Here is a 22378-nt window from a genome sequence, read left to right on the forward strand (position 1 = left end):
GATGGAAAGTGATGCTCAACTTGTCTTTTAAGATTTCCCCATAGGTGTTCGATTGGGTTCAGATCAGGAGACATACTTGGCCACTGAATCACTTTCACCTTGTTCTTCAGAAATGCAACAGTGGCCTTAGATGTGTGTTTTGGATCATTGTCATGTTGGAAAAGTGCACAACTTCTCTTTCAATACAGAGCAGTACATCAGTGAATTCATGATACCATGAATTAAATTCAGCTCCCCGACACCAGCAGCACTCATGCGGCAGCACAGAAGGACATTGCCACCACTATGTTTCACTGTAGGCACCATGCATTTTTCTTTGTACTCCTCACCTTTGCAACACCGTACAGTTTTGAAGCCATCAGTTCCAAAAACATTTATCTTGGTCTCATCACTCCAGAGTACAGAGTCCCAGTAGTCTTCTTTTTGAGTATGCTCCCTGGCAAATTCTAGGCAGGATTTTTTGTGCATGGGAGAGGTTTCCTATGTGGATGACACCCATGCATGCCATTCCTATGCATGCCATTGCAGTATACGCCATATTGCGTCATAGGAAACAATTGCCCCAGTTTTTGCTTTCTATTTTAGACAACTGCAATGAACTTGCATGGAGATTTTCTTTAACCCCTCTCATCAGAAGACGCTCTTGTCGAGGTGTCAACTTCCGTGGACAGCCTGGAAGTCTCTGTGAGATGGTTGCAGTTCCATATTTTTTAAATTTTTGTATCACTTTTGATACAGAATTCTGACTGATAAGTAAAGTGTTGCTGATCTTCTTGTAGCCTTCACCTTTCTTGTGTAAAGAAATTATTTTCTTTCTCAGGCCTTGTGACATTTCTCTTCCATGTGGTGCCATTGCTGACAGCATGAAATGGGAGGGGTTTTCTTTGTTAAGTAATGCCCTTTTATAATCAACTGCTGTACACCTGTTTAATGAATATTTAGACTCACCTGTAGTTGAATTCTTGTTAATTAGGATTTTATTGTCTAAAACTTAGCTTTGCGTCTAAGACTTTCATTGAGGTGTATTCATTTTTGCAATATGGTCTTGAATGAATTTGTTAGGAAAAATATTTTCTTGAATATTACTGAATAAGTTTAAACTAGGTGGAAACTGAACCCACATCAGAGGGAAGCAACTCTGCCCATGGTATCGCAGGACACTAGCACATCGAGGGGAGGGGATATATGAGCCGTGGCATATAGTGTGGCCCCTCTCGGAAGCCACGTAGGCCGTGAACCTCCAGCTCTACGGATGGGGGTCAAACAGAACCCGATTCCCCGCTCCAGGCAGCGGAGCAGGTCTACAGGGATCCCCAATGTCGGCAGGATCCCATTATCCCCAGGATGGAGACAGATGCTGTAAGGTGCTTTTTATGGTGGTATTTATTCACCACTGAGTTTTTTTTTGCTAAATAAACAAAAAAACACAAACTTTTGAAAAAAAAACCACGCATTTTTCTTTGTTTCTGTTATGAAAATAACCCAAATTATTGTATATTATTAGTCTGTAGGAAAGTTATAGAGTCCACAAACCATGGTATATACAGTGGGGATCGAAAGTTTGGGCACCCCAGCTAAATATTTGTATTAATGTGCATAAAGAAGCCAAGGAAAGATGGAAAAATCTCCAAAAGGCATCAAATTACAGATTAGACATTCTTATAATATGTCAACAAAAGTTAGATTTTATTTCCATCATTTACACTTTCAAAATAACAGAAAACAAAAAAATGGCATCTGCAAAAGTTTGGGCACCCTGCAGAGTTAATATCTTGTACTGCCCCCTTTGGCAAGTATCACAGCTTGTAAACGCTTTTTGTAGCTGAAAGGAATTGACTCTCGTTCCTCTCGAGCCACTGACCCCCGTCAGTCCCTGGCCTTGATCAGTGTCTGTCCTCAGGCCCGGAGCCCCCTCTGAGACACAGGAAATGCACACAGACACAAGGTGGTATCTCAGAAGGAACTGAATTTATTCTTCCGTGTTTAAACTTATATATGAAACTTAAAACAATGCATGGAAATAGAAGAACCAATCAATTGTCAGATATGCATAAACCAATCAGAATATTACATACGTCAGTCATGCCCAATCATTTGGCATTTATGTAAATTATTATTAAGTGCGTCAAACATGAAATTTTGCTCAGTATAGAAAGTAGACAATTTCCCTATTTAACATTGGCTATAATTATTAATAATCTTGCAACAGGATATATCCAACCGCAGACTTTCAGTCTTGTGCTAGCTAAAAGAAAAAGGGAAGTTACACCTGAAGGGAAAAGAGGAACCTTAGGCTCTTATCGAAAGTAAAAAACAGTCTTAAAACACAAATTCATCTTTAAGTACTGACTAAGTTTTAAAATGGATACTTATCTTAAAATGGCAGAGCTTAGGCTAAGAGACAAAATGGCGGTATGGTAATGCTGAGAGGCTGATTCCTTCAAACCCCCTCTTAGGTCACGCACGTGACCTTACACCTTTTTTACAGGTTGGTACCTGGGGCCCTTAGTAGGTCCTTTATCAAGATACTGATTCCACATGGTTCTAGTAATGGTGGCGTCAATAAGTTTCTGCATTAAACCTCGGATGCAGGGGATACAATAGCAACCACACAGAGTTAATACTGCAGCAGCCATTACTATGGAAATCAGCATAGTTTTCATCAGGGTTCCCCATTTACCAAACCAATTTTCAAATAAACCAGCTAGTGGATTTTCTACTCCTGAGTTTTCAGCCAATTCTTCAGACAACATTTGGAGGCCTTGAAGGGCTCTAGTAATGCTTCCATCAGGAGCGGTGTTATTGGGGATAAAAGTACAGCAGTAGGAACCAAACATTTTACATACCCCTCCTTTCTCAGCTAATAACATATCAAGAGCAATGCGGTTTTGCCAAGCAGTAAGGGATGTTGCATCAAGTTGGGCAGAGACCCCCTTTAGAGCATCTCTAGTATAGTTAACAAACCTTTGTTGATTATAATAAATGTAAATAATCCAATCCACATTTTTGTTAGGCTGTACCCATATAGCAATAGAGGCAAACCCTGCAGCAATCTGGTCCTGAGCTTTAAATTCATCAGGGACTCCTCTTGGTACACCTATAGCATCTATGTAAACTCTATTGTCAAAGGAACCACTGGGTGCATTTCTTTTATACCTTCTAGATCTGGATTTTTCCAAGATGGGCAAGCTTCTTATCCCATCTTCTACTTTGATCATAAAGAAAGGCATGAGAAGATGGGTCAGAGCGCAGCTTCCCTTCCATCTGCTGGGGAGTCTGGCTCTGAGTCTCATATCTCCACACAGCCACCACACATCTGACAGTTGCTGCCGGTGGTCCTGAAACCATTCCTTCCGGTAGCCTTCTGCGGAGGTGTGGTTGGTCTTAATACAGTAATTAGGTGGAAATGTACCTAAATCTTTACCCTTAGCATCATCATGTTCAAAGCAGGTGAAATTTCCTGGTACCGGTTTAGAGGCCAAAGGTAAATTTCGTAATCCGGTAACAGGGAACTTCTTAACAAAATCAGAACATTCCTTCTCAGTGATGTTATCTTTATACATTCTAATTAGGCAGGACATATTAGTTTCTTCTTCTAACAAAGGAACTGTGGCAAGTAGGGGGCGGGGATTGGCACATGAAACACAGTCTCCCTGTCCCTTGCTCTTAGTGGTCCATCTCACCCATTCAATCCATTCATTTTTGTCAGAGTAACCAGTTTCAATGCTTAATCTGTCTTCTGATTGCATCACTACTCCTGTCACCTCATTATCCAGTCGATCCCTAACTTTGGGGAATGAATTGTCTATGGTATTGACATGGACTCTTGGGGAGGGTTTTACCTGTAATATGAGGTTGGCCCAGGGGTCTGTTCCTGACACAGTTATTCCCAACCTATATTCCCCACTATCTCTGACCTGTGGGTTCCTTATTGTGAAAATGATATTCCCTTGGCCTTTTGCTATAGAGATTCTTTGATAGGTGCCTATGTCCTCTAGGGGAATTCTAGCTGATTGGGTCTCCCATTTATGAGGGTCTGTTGTCCACCATATATTCTCCCAGTAACCACAGGGCTTATTCCTCCCACACATGTACACATTATAAGGTCCAATATCATAAGTAACTTTAGTCGGGTCAAACACCTGGTTTTTAGTCAGAGTAAACACTATGGTCTGATTTACATCCTCAGTAGTCAAGACTGGTGTTTCCTGTAACCCCCATCCCTTATCTTGTATTGACATTCTTCTCATCCTTCTCTTAGTGCGGGTTAGACCTCGTTTCTTTCTGACACTAGAATGTTGTGTACTATGGTTTTGTGTGTGCACTGGTTCTGCATTATCTGGGTCATTAGCTTGGATGGGGGTATTACATATACTCTTAATCACTCCATAATCATCTGGGTGATAAATACAGTTAGTTATTGTCCATACTGGGAGGAACACAGTCAGGGTTGCTAGTATGAGGAAGCAAAATGTCTGCCCAGAGTTCTGTGAGAGCATCAGAAAGGTCATCTTCTTCAAAGACTTTTACACCGGCTTCACTTCCTTTTTCTTCTTCTCTATCTGTGTCTTTGTCTTGCTTCTTAGGGGCTTGGTTCACCCTTTTTACACGACTGGCATGGATCCAGGCCTTGGAATCCTCAGTCAGGACAGCGGTCCTGGTGACAGCGATCACAGAAGTAGGGGGCCCAAAGGGATACTCTTGCTTCCGATTCCTATGGAGGGCTTGTATCACCACACGGTCCCCGACTTGGAAAGAGTGAGTTGGTTCCTGTGAAGAAAGAGGAAAGGTGCGAGCAACATTTCTTTCAACCTTGTCCAAAGTTTCAATACGTTTTCTCACATATTCCTCCTGAATCAATTCCAAATCCCCTCTTTCTACCATGAGTGGCTGTCTGGCCCAGGGAGTGGGACATTCCTGACATACCTTGGCCACAAATGCTGGACCGTTGTCAGAATTAATCTGGAGTGGACATCCCCACCTGGGAATAATTTCCCGTGTGAGGATCCTCACTACAGTTTGGGCATCTTCTTTTGTGGTTACAAAGTTTTCTACCCAGCGGCTAAACATGTCCACAATTACCAAAAGATATTCTTGTCTTTTTCCTACCTTTGGCATGTGTGTAAAGTCTACTTGTAGGTGGGTAAAAGGTGTTGATGGGTATGTCAGGTGTTCATGTCTTGCCTTGTGAGGATTGTTTGGGTTATTCCTTATGCATGTAATGCATCTAGACACATAAGATTTTACCAAAGAGGGAAGGCCAGGAATGAAAAAATCATTATCCAGCAGTTCACATGTAACCTGCCATCCCCTGTGACCTACTCCATGATACTGTGAGATGAACAGAGGTGCACTAGCCTTTGGAATGCATGGTCTCCCCTCTGTGACACAAAGTCCAGTTTATGGATCTTTGGTCACACCAGCTGCATTCCACTGCTTAATATCTTCTGAGGTAGCATATGTCTGTAAATCCTGCAATGTTTGATCCAACAGTGGCATTTCAGGGGTGAGCATTGGCATCTGGATCATGGCAGGCTGGGTAAGGGCCGCCTCTTTTGCTACTTTGTCAGCTAGAGCATTTCCCTTTGCAATATCAGTTTGTTCATTTGTGTGTGCCCTACAGTGTAGGATAGCAAGGGATCTTGGCAGTTGTATGGCTTTGAGTAAAGCCTTCACCAGAGATGAATGTGAGATGGATTTTCCTCTCTTTTCCCAAATTATTCCAAAATCGTGGCACACGCCAAACGCATATCTGGAATCTGTGTAAATATTTACATCCTGTCCCTCAAAAAGCTGACATGCTCTTGTAAGGGCTATCAGCTCAGCGGGCTGAGCTGACTGGTATGGGATGGGTTTTGCTTCAAGTACTTTATCTGGCAACTGCACCACCGCATATCCTGCATGGTAAACAGTATTAGTGGGTCTCGAGCAAGAGCCATCTACAAAAACATTCTGTGCCTCTGGAAGAGCCACAGAAGACATATCCTGTCTTGGGGAGGTGTCCTGATGAATCAATTCCAGGCAATCATGCTGTGGAACAACTTCATCCTGCTCTCCCTTTAAGCCTAATAAGGCATTCAAAATTGGAGCTGGACCTGAAGTGGGAGAGGTATATTTTATTCTCAACTTAGGGTTTGACAACAGTATAACCTCATATCCACTAAGTCTCTGGGCTGACATGTGTTGGGTATGTATATTCTTGAGTAGAATAGACACATTGTGGGTGGTATGTAAGGTGGTCTCATGTCCCAGAGTGAGTGACGTAGCCATTTGGACCACCATAGCGCATGATGCTAGTGCTCTGAGACACGCAGGCATGCCTTGGACCTGTACTGGAACCATTTTTGAGAAAAAAGCAACAGGGCGGAGTTTTCCTCCATGCTCCTGGGCCAGGATCCCTGCCATAGTTTTACAATTTTCCCTAGCATACAGATGAAACATTTGATCATATGCGGGCAGACCAAGACCAGGGGCTATTACCATAGCATTTTTCAGATACACAAAAGCATTGCACATATCATCTGACCATTTCACAAGATCTGACATTTCTGAACCTGTGGCTTGTCTCAAAATGTTGTCATAGTAGGAACAGTCAGGTATCCATTGGCGGCAGTAACCAATCATACCAAGAAAGGTGAGCATGTCTTTCTTGGTCAATGGGAGGGGCAGACCCATAAGAGCCGCAGCTCTTTTGTGGCTGACTTTCCTTTCACCTTTTGTGAGAACAAAACCAAGGTATTCAACAGTTTTCTGACACCATTGTAGCTTTTTCTTAGACACTTTATGACCACATTCATATAACCAGTTCATGAGATCTACACTATCCCCCTGGCTGGCTGCCCGATTAACACTACAGAGAAGCAAATCATCTGCGTATTGAACCAAAACTGAACCATGGCGAGGAGTCCATGGCTTTAAGGTAGCCTGGAGGACGACAGAGTAGACCACAGGCAAATCTACATACCCTTGCGGTAACTTACACCAAGCAAGGGTCTTTCTCCTGTAATGAAACGCAAAAATTGGGCGTGTCTCCTTGGCAACAGGGATTGAAAAAAATGCATTTGTCAGATCAATCACTGTGAAAAACTCAGCATCAGCTGGGATGGAGGAAATGAGTGTTGGTACATCAGGCACTATTGGGGCAATGGGAATCACAAGATCATTAATGGCCCTCAGGTCCTGCACAAATCTGTAAGAGCCGTCCGGCTTCTTAACTGGATTTATTGGGCTGTTGTATGGTGAAATCACCTCTTCAAGAACTCCTTCCTTGAGAAAGTGTTCCACCATGGGCGTTATTCCTTCCTCCTTTTCTTTTGACAAAGGGTATTGTTTGTGAAACACAGGTTGAGCCCATGGTTTCAGTGTGGCCTTATATGGAGTGCAGGAAATGGATCCCACATCCAAGGCACTTTTTGCCCAAACTTTGTCATTAATTATTCCAGCAGGAAATGAGGGGTCTTCTTTAGTAATCATTGTCATGGCAGGGATGATTGGCATTTTGGCAGAGTGAGCCACAATACCACCTCTCTTTGTGGATTTCAAGTTGATGTTCAACTCTCCCAGGAGGTCTCTCCCTAACAAATTAACTGTACAATTGGGTATGATTCTGAATGAGTGATCTAGCAGAGTGATTCCCTGTATGGGGTCAAAAATTGGAAGAGGCGGTGTTTTATAAGTCTTGGTCAGTATCCCATTTATTCCCATGGAAGGTTCAGCATTCATTACCTCTCCCTTATAATAATCCTCACTCAGACTCGAACGAGTGGCCCCGGAGTCCAACAAAAATGGGATTAATTTGCCCTGTATATGTAAGGATACAAGGGGTTGTTCCTTATAAGAATGAGAGACAAGCGGGAATGCTGGGATACCACCTTCTGGGCACCTTCATTTATTTTGTGATTGTGTCTGCCAAGAGATAGGAAACCTCACATTCTGCTGTGGGAGGTCCCTTTGTGGTTGGCCTGGGGAGGGGCTATGCTGGGCGTGGTCCTGAGTTTCATATGGACATTGATTTCTCCAATGATCCTCAGCCCCACAGTTGAAACAACCCGTGTCCCGTCCCCTATTATTCCTCCCTCTTCTCCTAAACCGGCCTCTGCCTCGGTTATTGAAACCCCCCCTTCTCTTGTACGGCGGGTTTGTGTGGGGAAAAGGATCTTCCTGAAAATGAGTGGCCACCGCCTTGGGTATCTCTAGACATCCGGCAGCATCTTTCTCAGTCAATTTTAATTGAAATTGTTCTCTGGTACAAGTGGGCCATTCAGAAATCATCTGTTTTACAGTTAACATGACACTGGGTTTTAGATTGGACAGGAAAGTCTGAATCAGTAGACTATGCATGGTGTCTTGCAATGTCAATCCTGCCTCTTGTGTCCATGTCTCATTAAATCTTTTCCAAAAATCTAACACAGTTTCTCCTGACTTTTGCTTGCAGGCTACTGCGGTAGGGAGGGAGGATCTAGATTGGAAAGCTCATTCCATTTCTTCTGAGACCTCTCTCCACATATTGTCCCTATCATCTTCTGTGTTTAATTTATAATTTGTGGCAGTAATGTTGCCTGCTTCTAAGATGGATATGGTCCCAACATTACCCCAATTCCAAGGGGAAGTTTGTCCCAATATTCCATCGAGGATAAGGCGCATATCCTCTTGTGTGTAATTTCTACCTTTACATGCTTTCTTCAAATAGCTCACAGTAGCCGTTGAAGAAACAGTGGGTCTTGGACAATGTTTGACAATCCTATTTATGTCTTCTATCTCAATGGGTTTATTTAATAGATTGTCTCCTATTGTCATGAAGGGCATCTGTTGTGTATTGGAATCAATACCATATTGGGTATTATGGCGTGTGTGTGATGGACTTAGCATGTCCACTATACCTAGACTATTAGCTGCTCTGAACAGCAGAGAGCCTGAACTAGCGGAATCATCAACAAGTGAGTCATCTGCTTCAGTAGTTGAAGAAACAGCTATTCCCCCTGTCACTCCCTGTGTGGTAGGAATTTGAACCACACCCTGGGAGTGCGCGGGAGTTTGAACTGTACTAGGCTGTGTGGTACAAATGTGAACAGCACTAGGTATTTGAGGGGTCTGTGGAAGTGTTGGTGCTGGAGGTGCAGTGGGGTGCTGGACTGCATAATGTCCGGCTAAAAAATCAATATCTTCTTAGAGATGGATAAAGTTTTGTGGGCTGTGGGACAGGTGGGACATATGGGGGAGGGAATGGCATGAGAGGGTGTGTGGGTCTGTCTATTTCTGACTCTAATGCATGTCTTTTAGTGGCATCTACATTTCTAGCTTTGGCTTTATTTTGTTTCCCAGTTTGTCTATGAAACCAGAGAGGGGCAAATTCTAACCAATTTTGTCCTCCTCTGGCCATATATTTCTGATCCCACGCAGGATCTCCCTCATACCATGGAAAAGCCTGTTTATCCCCCAGACAGAGACCCCTAATCATATCCATATGAAAAGTATCATTACTCCCATCACGGGGAAACGGGTCAACACTTCCCATGAATTCACTCCAGTCTGCTAATTTATCCACCCAGGGGTTAACTAGATAGTAATCTGTCCCACAGATACGGGCTACATAATCTTTACATATCTCACCAACATTTGGGGGGGGGGAGTTTATCCTTACTTCGACCACTTCCCATTTTTTACACTTACAAAGGTCTGTGTTACAAATCTGTCCTATAGGCTGTCCCAAAAGACAGGGGTCAACTTCCAAATGACAATTTACTTTATAAAAATGTCTGGACTTAAGATATTGATTGGGTCTTTCTCTAGTGGTTGACCAAAAGTGGAGATTATAACCTGGATATACAATACTTCTAATAATATCCTGACTCTGACTACCTCCCACTTTTTCTAACAATAAGCCTACAACACAATTTGAACAAGACATTTACATAGGCACCCAACTCAGTGTTGCCACGCAATCACCCCATCCAGATCATCAACCAATAAGGTTTAGCTGAAGGGGTGGGGCATGTCACACTGAAATTGACAATACCTTCAGTAACCGCTGGTCCATACACTTACCACCTGGACACTTGTGTCACACAAACAAATTATCTTATACTTCTATGCCATAGGAAGAAAAGCAAAGAGTTGCAGGACAGAACTGATCAACCCCGGACTTTTTCTGGTTTCTTCTTAAAGAAACTCTTTTCAGTCCCTTCTCTTAAGAGACTTGCAGTTCCCAAAACTGCTCCGGTCTTTCCAGAGTGCTTCCCACAGCACTCTGCGCCTGGCCACTGGCGTCTTATGACGTGAGGTCCAGTGCTACAATAGGGCATGAAATTTTTATCAGAGCCTTAACGGCAAGAGACTTATTTGGCAGAATGACAAAAAATCTTACTTACCGAAGGGTGATTATCTCATCCCGGACACGAGCCCCCAATTGAAAGGAATTGACTGTCGTTCCTCTCGAGCCACTGACCCCCGTCAGTCCCTGGCCTTGATCAGTGTCTGTCCTCAGGCCTGGAGCCCCCTCTGAGACACAGGAAATGCACACAGACACAAGGTGGTATCTCAGAAGGAACTGAATTTATTCTTCCGTGTTTAAACTTATATATGAAACTTAAAACAATGCATGGAAATAGAAGAACCAATCAATTGTCAGATATGCATAAACCAATCAGAATATTACATACGTCAGTCATGCCCAATCATTTGGCATTTATGTAAATTATTATTAAGTGCGTCAAACATGACCTTTTGTTCAGTATAGAAAGTAGACAATTTCCCTATTTAACATTGGCTATAATTATTAATAATCTTGCAACAGGATATATCCAACCGCAGACTTTCAGTCTTGTGCTAGCTAAAAGAAAAAGGGAAGTTATACCTGAAGGGAAAAGAGGAACCTTAGGCTCTTATCGAAAGTAAAAAACAGTCTTAAAACACAAATTCATCTTTAAGTACTAAGTTTTAAAATGGATACTTATCTTAAAATGGCAGAGCTTAGGCTAAGAGACAAAATGGCGGTATGGTAATGCTGAAAGGCTGATTCCTTCAGTAGCCAGCCAAGAGTCTTTCAATTCTTGTTTGAGGTATCTTTGCCCATTCTTCCTTACAAAAGTCTTCCAGTTCTTTGAGATTTCTGGGCTGTCTGTCACGCACTGCTCTTTTAAGGTCTATCCATAGATTTTCAATTATGTTGAGGTCAGGAGATTGTGAAAGCCATGGCAAAACCTTCCGTTTACGCCTCTTGATGTAATCCCCCATGGATTTTGAGGTGTGTTTAGGATCATTATCCATTTGTAGAAGCCATCCTCTCTTTAACTTCAGCTTTTTCACAGATGGCATCAAGTTACCATCCAAAATTTGCTGAAATTTTATTGAATCCATTTTTCCTTCTACTCGTGAGATGTTCCCTGTGCCACTGGCTGCAACACAACCCCAAAGCATGATTGATCCAACCCCATGCTTAACAGTTGGACAGAGGTTCTTTTCATTAAATTCTGTGCCTCTTCTTCTCCAAACGTACCTTTGCTCATTCCGGCCAAAAAGTTCAATTTTAACCTCATCGGTCCACAGAACTTGTTTCCAAAATGCATCAGGCTTGTCTATATGTTCATTTGCAAAGTTCAAACGATGATTTTTGTGGTGAGGACGTAGAAGAGGTTTTCTTCTGATGACTCTTCCATGAAGACCATATTTGTACAAGTATCTCTTTATAGTGGAATAGTGTACCACAACTCCAGTGTCTGCCAGATCTTTCTGGAGGGATTGTGCAGTCAAACGTGGGTTTTGAATTGTTTTTCTCACAATCCTGTGAGCTGTTCTGTCTGATATTTTTCTTGGTCTTCCAGATGTTGCTTTAACTTCCACTGTTCCTGATGATTGCCATTTCTTAATTACATTTCAAACAGAGGATATTGACATCTGAAAATGCTTTGCTATCTTCTTATAGCTTTCTCCAGCTTTGTGAGCGTCAACGATTTTCAGTTTCAGTTTTCTAGACAACTGCTTAGAAGAACCCATGGTGCTGATTGTTGGGGCAAGGTCAGATGAGTCTGGGCATTTAAAACCTTTGAGCTTGACATCACCTGGTCTTCCCAGATGATGATTGAGAACAATCCATGACAATGGCAGGTCTCAGATTTGCAAAGGGGGCAGTGCATGCTATAAATTCTGCAGGGTGCCCAAACTTTTGCAGATGCCATTTTTTTGTTTTCTGTTATTTTGAAAGTGTAAATGATGGAAATAAAATCTAACTTTTGTTGACATATTATAATAATGTCTAATCTGTAATTTGATGCCTTTTGGAGATTTTTCCATCTTTCCTTGGCTTCTTTATGCACATTAATACAAATTTTTAGCTGGGGTGCCCAAACTTTTGATCCCCACTGTATATCTACCAATCAATCAATTCTAATGTACTGATGGCCAATCTCAATTCTTGAGGCCCAAAAATGCCAGGACAGTACCAATACCCCCCAAATGACCCATTTTTGGAAAATAGACAGCCAAAGTTATTTAGTAAGAGGCACGGCAAGTTTTTTGAAGTTGTAAATAAATATATATATATATATATATTTTTTTTTTAACATATTGTCACCAGTCCAGTCCAGTATTATCATATAAGTGGTGTGGTGGTGATTAGGGACACTGACCTGGTGACAGTATGTAAAAATAAATAATAATTTAATTATTTTTTTCAGTTTTTTTATTACTTTTTTATTTTATTACCATTTTCAACACATGGTGCCCAAAGCAATACAATGTTACCATAGTAATATTGTACTACTCTGGGCAAGGATTTTTTTTTTTTTTTGCATTTCATTGGTTTTAGCAACCATTGTTACTGAATGAAACTGAAATAGTCTGGGGGAAGGGTTCGATTTTTGTCTTTTTCTTTTTTTCTATTGGTGTCCCCATCTGGGGAGATTCACCCTTCACCCTCTCTATGCATCCTGCAGACCACTGCCACTGGGACAGAAAGTGCGACAAAATGCAGAATGTTAGCATTTCCACTAGAGCAAGAAGTGAAATGAAATGGCGTAGTGGAGACACCTGTTCCTGTGAAAAAAATGAATTAAAAAAATTGTTTTAAGCCGCCACCCCCACGCATATTTAAAAGTAAACACGTATGTAGCATGTGCCCAGGATTTTTATATTATTGTGGATCATGTGTTTCCTACTCTAGGTGGGAGGAGGATACATTGTATCTTTCTCTTCTTGCACGAGAGGAAGAAGTAAATAAACAAATGTGTGTAAAGAAAATATATTAGAAAAAATGAAAACAAAGAAAAAATTAGCTATACCATGGTACGATCTAAATCAATGCCAGGGTCAGCATTAGGGTTAAGGTAAAGGTAAAAGGTCAAGGACAGTATATTTTAAGTAGGATTTAAAAAATAAATTTTTTTTTTAAATTATTAATTAGTACTGTTTAGGTAGGATAAAAAAAGCAAAATACACACTGTTGTCTATGGGCTGTACTACGGGTACAAACAAATAATGTACACATATGTGGTATCGCTGCGATCATCAGGAGTAGGAGATATTATTTTGGGTTGTTTCTTGGTGGTAAAGCATGGTAATAGCAAAAAATACAAAAGCTAAATTTTTAAAAATAAGTTTTTGCTTTTCTTTTTAAATAATTTGAATCAGTTTCCCTTTGATAATAAAAATAAAAATCAGGAGCTATCCATTACCATTTACCACTATAAGAAAGCCCCATTTGTCCTGAAATACACCATGGTATAATGGACCTGGATACAATAAGTAGTCGCACCGATATGTACAGTTGTACTAACACTTGCCAAAGTTGCAAAATGGTGTTCAGGCATTAACATTTGTTTTACCTTTGGTCACCAAGGGGTAATGCCCCCCACCGTCTACATAAGTGCATGCACATACAAATGTAAACACGTATGTAGAGTGTGCCAAAGAAAAACTGATTGTATCACACATATTAAATATGAATGAGAGAACAATTCTAGGGCCATCATTCATGGTTAACTGTGAACTGAAGAACACCAAAACTACTGCTCCAGGCTGGTCCACCCTTGTCTGCCAGGACTATCAAGAGCTAGTCTAGCTTAGATCTAAGCATGGAGGAATGACTGCCATCCGATAAAACCATTTCTTTATTAGGACAGATCTAAAAAGACAAAACTGATGACCTGCAAAGAGCCCTTTAAAGCATCACCTATGGATAATTTGGGGTATCAAAGTTTGTTGCCATTTCAATTTTATGGCTTGACATGTTGGGTTTGTACTTGGCTCAACCTTATCTTTTATATTTCATCAAACAATGAGAATTTTTTAGTGTTTGTATACATCAAAACTAACTTATATACATTTTTTTACTAACAATAGGGGGTTTATTAAACCGCTGTGCTAGTATGCTGTAAGATAAAAATTTGAAACTAGCATCAATGTGTTCTTCAGAGTCTCTGCTTTCGGAAAATATATAATTTATTAGGAATATAAAGTCATTGTGAGCCACAAATCGTGCAGTTTAGCCGGAGTGCAAGAAAATGAAGAAAGTCCCCAGTGATTGGTCGGTCAGGGTCAGGTGACCTCCAACTGTCACTTCTGACACTAACAGCTCACTCTGCTTTGAGAGATTGGAGAGGAGGGAAGCAGAGAGACTTGAATGGAAATTTCTAGTCACATCCACAGCGATTTTACAGTGATTTCGTTTCAGAGAAGACCGGAGATGACGTCTGAACGCCCAGAGACAATAAGTGAGTGTTATTAAATAAATTTTTTAAACCGTTGCTATGGTTACCGTTTCTCTGTTTTGATGGGCCTGTCCCCAGCAGTGTCCCTAGGAATCTGAATGGCCCACCAGTAATCCCAATTACAGTGCTAGCCCCACCTACAAGGCCTACCCCTCCTCTAGAGGACTAGTTATTCTCCCTGTGGGTGGGGTTTGGTGTGGTAGGTCTGCCCTGTGGTTTCCAGGCCCCTCCCATATGCCATGATATAGGATGTAGTGATGAGCCTGAGGCTGGAGTCTGTGCAGACTACAAGTCCCAGCATCCCTTTGGGTATCAGGGCTGTGTGTTATGCACAGCCTGCCATCATCCCTATGCAGCAATCACTGAAAGCCCTGTCTGGGGATGATGTAGGAGAAGTGTGCTGTGACAGAAATCTCTTGTTGCCCCTAGCAACCAGTCAGCCTCTAGCTGTCAGTGCTGCACCAGGCTGTGAAATGAATTCTGACTGGTTGCTAATAGCAACAATAGATTTTTCCTTATAATACACTTGTCATACAATGCATTTTTAATCCCCTAATTATGTAGAATTTGTAGAATTCATTCACTAGATCACATTTTGGTGGATGGGGTTGTTTACATTTTGCTAGAATGTTATTGAAGTGTCCCAAGTGACATGTCATTCAGTTCTCTTCATCATTGGGGCCTTGTGATGTGGAGGCTTGAGTCCCTAATGCTGAACAGAAAACATGTCCATGTGTGAGATAGATAGATATATATATACACAGGGCTTTCCTTCTGGCTGAACTAGGGTCTGACACCCCCACTGATGTACGCGGGGAACGAGTGGGACTTTCTCAGCTCTCTGCAGCTGTGCCGGCCACAGAGTAAGCAGGCGGATGCATTTGCCAACGCTGCCTCTATAGTGCTGGCCGGCGGCTGCAGCAGTTCTGACAGTCTCCAGCAGAGATCTATGTGAAGCTGCCCTCTCCCTGTATAGGGTAGGGGATATGCCTTTACAGGGGAGCCAGGAACAGGCTGCAGGGACTGAGAGAGATCTGCTGCCTGTAGGTTTGCTGCCTGTGCCCACTCCTAGTGTCCTCGCTCCTCCTGGCTGAGTGCACAGTTTCCCCATAACTAATTGTTCATGTTACATAGAGAATGTGGATCTATTGTTGCTGCTGAGGAACAGTATGGGCATCTATTGTTGCTGCTAAGAGGCACATTATTGCTGCTGGGGTATCTATTGTTACTGCTGGGCTATCTTTTCTTGATGCTTGGCTAATTATTGTTGCTGCTGGGGTAACTATTCTTGCTATCTATTGTTGCTCATACACCTACTGTTGTTGTTGGGGTATATATTCTTGCTGCTGGGGTAACTATTATTGCTATCTATTGTTGCTCATACATCTACTGTTGTTGTTGGGGTATAAATTCTTGCTGCTGGGGTAACTATTATTGCTATCTATTGTTGCTCATACATCTACTGTTGTTGTTGGGGTATATATTCTTGCTGCTGGGGTAACTATTATTGCTATCTATTGTTGCTCATACATCTACTGTTGTTGTTGGGGTATATATTCTTGCTGCTGGGGTAACTATTCTTGCTATCTATTGTTGCTCATACATCTTCTGTTGTTGTTGGGGTATATATTCTTGCTGCTGGGGTAACTATTCTTGCTATCTATTGTTGCTCATACATCTACTGTTGTTGTTGGGGTATATATTCTTGCTGCTTGGGTAACTATTACTGCTATCTATTGTTGCTCATACATCTACTGTTGTTGTTGGGGTATATATTCTTCCTGCTGGGGTAACTATTCTTGCTATTTATTGTTGCTCATACATCTACTGTTGTTATTGGGGTATATATTCTTCCTGCTGGGGTAACTATTGTTGCTAGAAGGGGCCTATAATTCCCGTAGTCAGTGGGGGTTATCGTTCATGCAAAGATGTGTTCTAATGGCTCATGCACATGGGAACTGAGAGCTGTACTGTATAAAAACTGGGCATGTTCCTGTGCTAGCAAATAACAGGTCTTGCATTCAGCTAGTAGAAATCAATGCCAAGGTGCAACACACAGCAGCAGTTCCCATTTATTAATGCCCATCCCCCGTGGTACTGGAGTTTTGTGATTGATGTGTATAGGGACATATGCTCTGCATCCCTGTAGGTATTTGTCCCTGTATGGAATTACTGCTGGGATGTGTAAATATGAATACAGCTGCTGTGTATATCATTCTGGTATTGATTTCTACAGGCTGTTGGCAGCCAACTATACATAAGACCTATGGCAAAGATATGCCTGGTATTACACTATATGGCTTAGAGGGCCTATGTGCATGAGCCCTCAACTTCTCTGTCACCCACCAGGCACGGAGTAGTAGAGCGCAACAATATGAAGCGCATCCATGCCAAATATCGCAATTAAAGCCTCATTCAGATGGGCATTGGACCCCGTCCTGTGTGCAGGCTGCCTTTGCCTGCATGCAGCTCAGGGTGGATGCAGAAACAAACTACAGAAGCGGATGCAGATGCAGCAGCTGCAATGACACAGCCACATGTCAAAATGTGATAGCTGCGCAGCCCCAAATGCAGATTGTGTGCACACAGGGCCGTGCAGATGATCCAGATTGTGACATGCATCTACTTCTATAGGCTGTTTGCATGTAGCTCAGGCAGATGTAGAGCAATGCTAGAAGGAGGGGGCGGCTCAGACAAGGGGTTGTGCTAGGAGTGGGTAGGAGGTGGAGAACAGCCTGACCTAGAGGCAGGGGGGTGAGTAGTTCTTCCACCTATACTTTGAGGAACTTTAGACAGATTTTATATATATATTGCTGTCAATAAGGAATGCTTTCAGAAATAGAAGTGTTAATCATTTATTTTTATTAATGAACAAAATGGAAAGTAATTGAACAGAAGAGGAATCCAAATCAAATCAATATTTGGTGTGACCACCCTCTGCCTTCAAAACAGCATAAATTCTTCCAGGTACACCTGCATACAGTTTCTGAAGGAACCCGGCAGGTAGGTTGTTCCAAACATCTTGGAGAACTAACCAAAGATCTTCTATGGCTGTAGGCTGCCGCAACTCTTTCTGTTTTTTCATGTAGTCACAGACAGACATGATAATGTTGAGATCAGGGCTCTATGGGGGCCAAACCATCACTACCAAGACTCTCGTTCTTGTTTACACTGGAGATAGTTCTTAATGACATTGGCTGTATGTTTGGGGTCATTCTCCTGCTGAGGAATACATTTGGGCCAATCACACGCCTCTCTGATGGTATGGCATGATGGATAATTATCTGCCTGTATCTCTCAGCATTGAGGACTCCATTGATCTTAAGCAAATCTCCAACTCCACTTCCAGAAATGCAGCCCCAAACTTGCATGGAATCTCCACTATGCTTCATTATTGCCTGCAGACACTCATTATTGTACCGCACTCCAGCCCTTTGGCAAACTACCTGCCTTTTGCCACAGCCAAATATTTCATATTTTGACTCATTGGACCACAGCATCTGCTGTCATTTTTTTGCACGCCAGTTTTCATGCATAGTTGAGTCGCCTAGGCCTTGTTTCCATATCTTATGCATGAAAACATAGGAACCGGGGTGCAGAAAAATGGCAGCAGGTGTTCTGGGCCGATGAGTCAAAATTTGAACTATTTGGTTGTAGTAGAAGGCAGTTTGTTTGCAAAGGGCTTGGGAGCAGTACAATAATGAGTGTCTGCAGGTAACAGAAGCATGGTGGAGGTTCCTTGCAAGTTTGGGGCTGTATTTCTGCAAATGGAGCTGAAGATTTGGAGTTGGAGATTTGGTCAGGATCAATGATGTTCTCAAAGCTGAGAAATACAGGCAGATACTTATCCATCATGCCATACCATCATTGTGGTGTGTGATTGGCCCCTAATTTATTCCGCAGCAGAACAACGACACTCAAACATGCAGCCAATGTCATTAAGAACTATCTTCAGTGTACACAAGAAAAAGGAGTCCAGAAAATAATGGCTTGGCCCCCACAGAGCCCTGATTTCAACATCATCCAGTCTGTATGTGATTACATAAGGAGAAAGAAGGATTTGAGGCAGCCTACATCTAAAGATCTGTTGTTATTTCCAAGATGTTTAGGAACAACTTACCTGTCAAGTGCCTTCAAAACTGTGTGCAAGTGTACCTAGAAGATTTAAAGAATTCATGCTGTTTTGAAGGCACAGGGTGGTCACACCAAATATTGATTTGATTTGGGATTCTCTGCTGTTTATTTTTATGAGCAAAATGGAAATTACATAAACTATTAACACGTCTATTTTTGAAAGCTCTAATTTTTTTAGTGTGCTACTAGCAAATGAACCCAGCCGCTGCTTTCAGATGTACCCGCTAGGCAGCTCTACCTATAAGTCTGTGAATTATCACTCAACTTTAGAATATAGTTTCCTAGAATAAAGAACAAGCCATATACAGTATATATATATATATATATATATATATATATATATATATATATATATATATATATATATATATATGTGTGTGTGTAGGTGACCCTAATATGCAAACAAAAATAGTGAAGAAAACACAACTGGGGAATAATTCTAGAAAGAAAACCCAGGGGATTTACAAATTGGAAGCCCTGAGCCCACAGGATTTGAAGATAGAGAAAGATCTCAATTGTTTTATCTCCAGTATCAAGGAGGAGATATTTCATACTTCTGAGATTTTATCATTCAAACTAAGCTAGATAGGTGTTGATAGCGATTTTATAAATGGGGAGCACACATTTTTTCATTTTTATTTTCATTTTACTATTTTTCATAAATGGCCACTAGATGACATTAGATTGTATATGCATTTTTGATGATGATGGTTATGTATTACAACATCACTAAATGGCAATTTTCTTAGATAACGGTTTATGGATTTTTATTATTACTGGGTACAAATTGGTTGATCTTATTGGTTCTTAATTGTAATCCTGCTCTTCCACATGATATTTGTAAAAAAATAATTGCTTATAATAATATATCATGGCCCAGCTGGCTAACTTACATGCAGATGGTTCATTGTAAAATAGTTCTTAGCGAGTGGAGGATGTCGCAGCCGTACCTCTGCTTGATGACGTTCGGATGTTGCAAAATGTGTAGGTTGTGACCAGGGGCGGACTGACAACTCATGGGTCCCCCGGGCAATAGGAGATCATGGGGCCCCTGTGTCCTTGCCCAAACTCAGAAAAGTCTATGAAAAAGGTACCAGGGGCATCTCATGGGGCCCCCTACTGACCCCGGGCCCTTGGGCAGTGCCCGAGTTTCCAAAGGGTCAGTCCGCCCCTGGTTGTGACTTCAGTTGGTGACCTCACCTCTGCTTAAGTTGTGACACACTCTGGCTCCAGGTGAGTAGTGGAGCAGCGGGGTTCCCTTACAGCTTATGCAGGCTTGTCATTCCGGGTGCAGGATCAGGCACAGGGCAACGTCAATACATATGCTTATGTTTTTATATGTGTGTTAAAAATAATACAGATGGAAAATGATGAGGGTTCTTTCTGGTCTGTGTCATCACATGAGCTTTATGAAGTGACAGTTTGGTGACCGACTCTGGGAGTCTGATGGTTAAAGGAAAGGAGCTAACTGGCGGTACAGATATTTTTACCTTCCAAGGTTGGAGAAGAGCAAGGTGGAGTATAACAGCAGGAGAGTGTGGAGATTACATCCAACATGCATTCAGACCTGATTATTATTAAGGGGTCCATACAGTCTGATGAGTGAGCATTTTAAAGGAGAAGCAGCACCAATCACAAGTGTTTTTATGTGGATAGAACTGGGCTTTGAATATCTGCTATAAGTTAAGGTTTACATATATCTATGGTTTTCACTTTGCTTTTATATATATGACTGTATATCTCTCTCAGGGATGTGCAATTCATATGGGCCGACGCCGAGGACATGTAGTTCCGGGCGTCGGTCAGGTAGTTTTTTGTTACCTGTAGCCCTGCTGCGGGCAAGCAGCAGGGCTCACCTGTCAGGTGGAAGCATTCAGGTGGCAACGCTGCCGCCCGATTGCTTCCACACAGCCTACTATGTTGCCAGCCTCTGCCCCGGCTCCGCTTGCCCATCTGCGGGCTCAGGACCATTTCAGTGACTGCCAACGTGTATAGCAGAGGGAGGAGAGCGAACACATCTGTTCCCTTCCCCTTCTTGTCCTGACCTGGAAGTGATGTGACGTCACTTCCGGGTCCCCGTCGGCAGATTACCGGACATCAAGGCTGGAATAAAATGTAATGCGTTGCGATATGCACAGCATTAAATTCAGTGGAGCACAGGAGGGACATGCAGGGTCTTTTAGACCCTGTATGTTTTTAAAAAAAGAGAATCTGTCACCAAAAATCATCACTTTTTGTCCCATGTGTGATGAAAAAAAAAGTTAAGTAAAAAAAAAAAAAAAGTTTAATTTTTAAAAAATTAAAAGTTACATCCAAATATATAACCCCAACAAATTTTTCAAGGACTCCCCACCCCCACATATGTACGCACGTACAAACATAAAAGCGTGCGCAGGGGCGTCTACGCATGAAAGCGATGATTGCGATACACGTTACATATCGCAACACACGCCAGAATGAGAGCAATAATTCTAGCACGAGATATCCTCTGTAACGCTAAACTGATGACCTATAAGGGGCTTTAAAAGTGTCACCTATAGAAAATATAGGGTTACTAAAGTTTGTTACCATTACACAAGTGTGCGCAAATTTAAGGTTCGACATGTTGGATATCTATTTACTCGATGCAACCTCGTCTTTTATATTTTACTAAAAAAATAGATAATTTTTTGCTTTTTGTGCCCTAAAATTAACTTAAGTGTATTTTTTACTGAAATTTTGCATTTCATAGACCTTTGCGATAATATCGTGTGACATAAAAAAAACTGGAACTACCACTATTTTATTCTCTAGGGCAATGGGTCCTCAAACTATGGCCTGTGGGCCAGATACGGCTCGCCAAAGTAATCTACCTGACCCAAAAAAAAAAAACAAAATATGGCGCCAGCAAATAGCTAGGCTGCTTGCTGGGTTCTCGGCTGTGAGGACCAAGCATGCGGCAGCCTGGTGAAGAATCACCCCCTGACTTAAGGCTGATTTCTCTGCAGCCAGAGGAGCAACAGGAGAGGAGGAGGAGAGCATACAATGCACCAGGTCCAGTGCATTACAGTGTACAGTGCAATGCGGTGTCAAGTGGGTTACAGTGTACAGTGCATGTTGGTGTCCAGTGCGTTACAGTGTACAGTGCATGTTGGTGTCCAGTGCGTTACAGTGTACAGTGCATGTTGGTGTCTAGTGCGTTACAGTGTACAGTGTATTGTGGTGTACAGTGAATTACAGTGTACAGTGCATTACAGTGTGCAGTGCATTTTGGTGTCCAGTGAATTACAGTGTACAGTGCATTTTGGTGTCCAGTGAGTTACAGTGCATTGCGGTGTCCAGTGCGTTACCGCGTGCAGTGCATTTTTAATATTGTATTGTTTTTTCCTGTTTTTTTTGCACTACAAATAAGATATGTGCGGTGTGCAAAGGAATTTGTTCATATTTTTTCAAACTATAGTCCGACCCCCCAACAGTGTGAAGGTCAGTGAACTGGCCACCTGTTTAAAAAGTTTGAGGACCCCTGCTCTAAGGTCTCTGATTTCAGAAAATATATATAATGT

Source organism: Staurois parvus, unplaced genomic scaffold (genome assembly GCF_062004578.1).
Source record: "Staurois parvus isolate SC_StPar_1 unplaced genomic scaffold, SC_StPar_1.0 ptg000018l, whole genome shotgun sequence".
Classification (NCBI taxonomy): domain Eukaryota; kingdom Metazoa; phylum Chordata; class Amphibia; order Anura; family Ranidae; genus Staurois; species Staurois parvus.